The sequence below is a fragment of the Pocillopora verrucosa genome, chromosome 12, assembly GCF_036669915.1.
Source record: "Pocillopora verrucosa isolate sample1 chromosome 12, ASM3666991v2, whole genome shotgun sequence".
NCBI classification, from domain to species: Eukaryota; Metazoa; Cnidaria; class Anthozoa; order Scleractinia; family Pocilloporidae; genus Pocillopora; species Pocillopora verrucosa.
The window spans coordinates 10,724,133-10,730,384 of record NC_089323.1 but is presented as its reverse complement, the minus strand read 5'-3'; positions in this window follow the sequence as shown (position 1 = coordinate 10,730,384).

The following is a 6,252-nucleotide window of genomic DNA, read 5'->3' as shown; positions in this document are numbered from 1 at the left end:
TTTCACCATGTCCTCATCAAAAAGAACAAGCCAAGTTCTCATTAACCATTAAGTAAATTATGAAGATACTTGCCATCTGATTCGTTCCACAAAATCCACATGAAAAGTAAAGAATTAGTATTATTTGTTGAAAGAAAGTAGTCATCTGAAAAGTTAATTTCATTCATTCTTATATTGAAGAGTTAGTGATTCATTCTTATTTTGAAGAGTTAGTGATTAGAACTTGATTAATACTGCATATTATAGTAGTGACTGCACCATATTCTCATGAAAAGGAACAAATCACATTCTCATTAACCATTTAGTGAGGTAGGAAGATACTAACTAGCTGATTTGTTCCACAAAATCCACATGAAAAGTAGAGATAATATTATTTGTTATAGAAAAAGTAATCATCTGAAACGATAATTTCAATCATTCTTATATTAAAGAGTTAGCAGAATCCTTGCTAGAGTTCTCAATCAAAGTCAGAAGATTCAATTTAAAAAAAACATCAACCTTAATTTGAAGGTAAAATGAAATCACCATACTACGGGATGCTCATTAACTATCGTGTAAACAAGTAATAAAAATCAGGAAAACAGCCAGGCTCATATTTTAAGCCAATTTTATTCTGGTCAGATAGCATGCTGATTTGTTCCACAAAATCCACATGAGAAGTAAAAGGATTATATTGATTGTTAAAAGAAAGTAATCATCTGAAAAGGTAATTTTATTCATTCTCATACTCAAGAGTTAGCAAAATCCTTAGTACAGGACTCAAATGATAATAATAAAGATAATGTGAAGAAGTGTCATTTCTCTTTAATTAATTATAGTATTGTTTTGAAATGACTGATGATCTGTCCTTTTTTGTGGGCTCTCATGGGCATGATAACTTTAAAGGATTGATAAATTATGAGGATGTCTTTAGACTTGATCAATACTGCATATAACGGTAGCTATTTCACCATATCCTTATAAAAAAGAGCAGGCCAAGTTCTCATAAACAATTAAGTAAAGTATGAAGTTACTTACGACCTGATTCGTTCCACAAAATCCACATGAAAAGTAGAGATAGTATTATTAATTTTGTTTAAAAAAAGTAATCATTAGAAAAGTTAATTTCATTCACTCTGATATTGAAGAGTTAGCAGAATCCTTGATAGAGTTCTCAATCAAGTTAAGAAGATTCAATTTAAAAAAAAAACAACAACCTTAATTTGAAAGTAAAATGAAATCACCACACTACCCAATGCTCATTAAATATCATGTCAAAAGTCAATATAAATCAGCTAAGTAAAGTATGAAGTCACTTACATGCTGATTTGTTCCACGAAATTCACATGAAAAAGAAAGGGATAATTTTGATTATTAAAAGAAAGTAATCATCTGAAAAGGCAATTTTATTCATTCTCATACTCAAGAGTTAGCAGAATCCTTGGTACAGGACTCAAATGATAATAATAAAGATAATGTGAAGAAAAGTCATTTCTCTTTAATTAATAATAGTATTGTTTTGAAATGACTGATGATCTGTCCTTTTTGGTGGGCTCTCATGGGCATGATAACTTTAAAGGATTGATAAATTATGAGGATGTCTTTAGACTTGATCGATACTGCATATAACGGTAGCTATTTCACCATATCCTTATAAAAAAGAGCAGGCCAAGTTCTCATAAACAATTAAGTAAAGTATGAAGTTACTTACAAGCTGATTCGTTCCACAAAATCCACATGAAAAGTAAAGAGATATTATTATTTGTTTAAAAAAAGGAATCATAAGAAAAGTTAATTTCATTCACTCTGATATTGAAGAGTTAGCAGAATCCTTGATAGAGTTCTCAATCAAAGTAAGAAGATTCAATTTAAAAAAAACAACAACCTTAATTTGAAAGTAAAATGAAATCACCACACTACCCAATGCTCATTAAATATCATGTCAAAAGTCAATATAAATCAGCTAAGTAAAGTATGAAATCAGTTACGTGCTGATTTGTTCCACAAAATCCACATGAAAAATAAAGGGATTATATTGATTATTAAAAGAAAGTAATCATCTGAAAAGGTAATTTTATTCATTTTCATACTCAAGAGTTAGCAGAATCCTTGGTACAGGACTCAAATGATAATAATAAAGATAATGTGAAGAAGAGTCATTTCTCTTTAATTAATAATAGTATTGTTTTGAAATGACTGATGATCTGTCCTTTTTGGTGGGCTCTCATGGGCATGATAACTTTAAAGGATTGATAAATTATGAGGATGTCTTTAGACTTGATCAATACTGCATATAACGGTAGCTATTTCACCATATCCTTATAAAAAAGAGCAGGCCAAGTTCTCATAAACAATTAAGTAAAGTATGAAGTTACTTACGACCTGATTCGTTCCACACAATCCACATGAAAAGTAAAGAGATAGTATTATTAATTTTGTTTAAAAAAAGTAATCATTAGAAAAGTTAATTTCATTCACTCCGATATTGAAGAGTTAGCAGAATCCTTGATAGAGTTCTCAATCAAGGTAAGAAGATTCAATTTAAAAAAAACAACAACCTTAATTTGAAAGTAAAATGAAATCACCACACTACCCAATGCTCATTAAATATCATGTCAAAAGTCAATATAAATCAGCTAAGTAAAGTATGAAGTCACTTACATCCTGATTTGTTCCACAAAATTCACATGAAAAATAAAGAGAAAATTTTGATTATTAAAAGAAAGTAATCATCTGAAAAGGTAATTTTATTCATTCTCATACTCAAGAGTTAGCAGAATCCTTGGTACAGGACTCAAATGATAATAATAAAGATAATGTGAAGAAGAGTCATTTCTCTTTAATTAATAATAGTATTGTTTTGAAATGACTGATGATCTGTCCTTTTTGGTGGGCTCTCATGGGCATGATAACTTTAAAGGATTGATAAATTATGAGGATGTCTTTAGACTTGATCGATACTGCATATAACAGTGGCTATTTCACCATATCCTTATTAGAAAGAGCAGGCCAAGTTCTCATAAACAATTAATTAAAGTATGAAGACACTTACGAGCTGATACGTTTCACAAAATCCATATGAATAGTAAAGAGATAGTATTATTTATTAAAAATAGTAATCATCTGAAAAGTTAATTTTGTTCATTCTGATATTGAAGAGGTAGCAAAATCCTTGATAGAGTTCTCAATCAGAGTAAGAAGATTCAATTTAAAAAAAACAACAACCTCAATTTGAAAGGAAAATGAAATCACCACACTACCGAATGCTCATTAATATCATGTCAAAAGTCAATATAAATCAGCTAAGTATGAAATCACTTACGTGCTGATTTGTTCCACAAAATCCACATGAAAAATAAAGGGATTATATTGATTATTAAAAGAAAGTAATCATCTGAAAAGGTAATTTTATTCATTCTTATACTCAAGAGTTAGCAGAATCCTTGGTACAGGACTCAAATGATAATAATAAAGATAATGTGAAGAAGAGTCATTTTTCTTTAATTAATAATAGTATTGTTTTGAAATGACTGATGATCTGTCCTTTTTGGTGGGCTCTCATGGGCATGATAACTTTAAAGGATTGATAAATTATGAGGATGTCTTTAGACTTGATCGATACTGCATATAACAGTGGCTATTTCACCATATCCTTATTAGAAAGAGCAGGCCAAGTTCTCATAAACAATTAAGTAAAGTATGAAGACACTTACGAGCTGATACGTTTCACAAAATCCATATGAATAGTAAAGAGATAGTATTATTTATTAAAAATAGTAATCATCTGAAAAGTTAATTTTGTTCATTCTGATATTGAAGAGGTAGCAAAATCCTTGATAGAGTTCTCAATCAGAGTAAGAAGATTCAATTTAAAAAAAACAACAACCTCAATTTGAAAGGAAAATGAAGTCACCACACTACCGAATGCTCATTAAATATCATGATGTCAAAAATCAATATAAATCAGCTAAGTAAAGTATTAAGTCACTTACGATCTGATTTGTTCCACAAAATCAACATGAAAAGTAGAGATAGTATTATTTGTTAAAAAAAGTAATCATAATGATTAGAAAAGTTAATTTTGATTCATTCTGATATTGAAGAGTTAGCAAAATCCTTGATAGAGTTCTCAATCAAAGTAAAAAGATTCAATTAAAAAAAACAACTACCTTACTTTGAAAGTAAAGTGAAATCACCACACTACAGGATGCTCATTATGATGTCAACAATTAATGTAAATCAGCAAAACAGCCAGGCTCATATTTTAACCCGACTTTATTTTGGTCAGATATCATTAATATGAAAGGAAATCAGGTTCTTTTGCTATGATTAAAGTGATCACGTTCCTGCACCAAAGAATATATCATGGACTTAAACGATAATTATAAATATAATGAGATATAAGGTGAAGAAAAGTCATTTTTATTATATCAGTAAGGATAGTATTTTGAAAACACTGTTGATCTATGCCATCTCATTGGCTATCATGGACGTGATGAACATCATTATATGGATTAATTATGAGGATGTGATTAGAACTTGATTAATACTGCATATTATAGTAGTTACTGCACCATATCCTCATGAAAAGGAACAAATCACATTCTCATTAACCATTAAGTAAGGTAGGAAGATACTAACTAGCTGATTTGTTCCACAAAATCCACATGAAAAGTAAAGAGATAATATTATTTGTTAAAAAACGGTAATCATCTGAAAAGTTAATTTCAATCATTCTTATATTAAAGAGTTAGCAGAATCCTTGATAGAGTTCTCAATCAAAGTAAGAAGATTCAATTTAAAAAAACAACAACCTTAATTTGAAAGTAAAATGAAATCACCACACTACGGGATGCTCATTAACTATCATGTAAACAAGTAATGTAAATCAGCAAAACAGCCAGGCTCATATTTTAAGCCAATTTTATTCTGGTCAGATAGCATTGATATGAAAGGAAATCAGGTTCTTTTGCTATGATTAAAGTAATCATGTTCTTGCACCAAAGAATATATCATGGACTTAAATGATAATAATAAATATAATGTGATATTATGTAGAGAAAAGTCATTTTTATTATATCAGTAGGGATAGTATTTTGAAGTCACTGGTGATCCATGCCATCTGATTGGCTCTCGTGGACATGATGAACATCATAAGATGGATTAATTACGAGGATGTGATTAGAACTGAATCAATACTGCATATTACGGTAGTTACTGCACCATATCCTCATGAAAAGTAAACAAGTCACATTTTAATTAACAATTGAGTAAAGTAGGAAGACACTTACGCACTGATTAGTTCCACAAAATCCACATGAAAAGTAAATGGATTATATTAATTATTAAAAGAAAGTAATCATCTGAAAAGTTAATTTTATTCTCAAATTCAAGAGGTGACAGAATCCTTGATACATGAATTAAATGATAATAATAAATATAATGTGAAGAAAAGTCATTTTTCTTATATTATTATAGTATTATTTTGAAATCACTGATGATCTGTCCTCTCTATTGGGCTCTTATGGGTGTGACAACTTTATAGGATTGATCAGTTATGAGGATGTCTAGATCGATACTGCACATAACGGGAGTTATTGCACCACATCCTCACGAAAAGGAACAAGCCAATTTCATATTAATCATTATGTAGAGTATGAAGACACTTACACACTGTTTCGTTCCACAAAGTCCACATGAAAAGTAAAAGGATATTATTAGTTATTAAAAGAAAGTAATCATTTGAAAAGTTAATTTGATTCATTCTCATATTCAAGAGTTAGCAGAATCCTTGATTCTTTTTGAATAGTTTGGAGAATCTTTGATAGAATTCTTGATAAAGTTAGGAGATTCAAGTTATCAATGTAAGAAAAGAGTTATCTTAAAAGTTATGATTCGGGCAAAGCTTAGATTTGCTAATTAAATTACTGTCTCAGTGAGTTTGATAAAAACATTCATATGAAGATAATGAGATCATTCATTTCCAACATTGGATAACAGCATGCAGACACGTAAAAAGGAAAAAATATGAAACTTTTCAATGAAGAAAAGAATCATCTTGGAAGTTGTTTCAATTTGTTTGTTCATCGAGTAGTAAGGCAGATTCCTTGATAAAGGACTGCCCCTGATTTTTATAAGAGTATCAATCTATATGAAATATATACACCATTTGAATTTTTAATCAGTTCTGTCAGTTATTAATGTCAGAAGTACTATCTACTGAAAGGAGAAAGCCACGCGCATGCATTCTTAACTAACAGTGAATAAAATAAT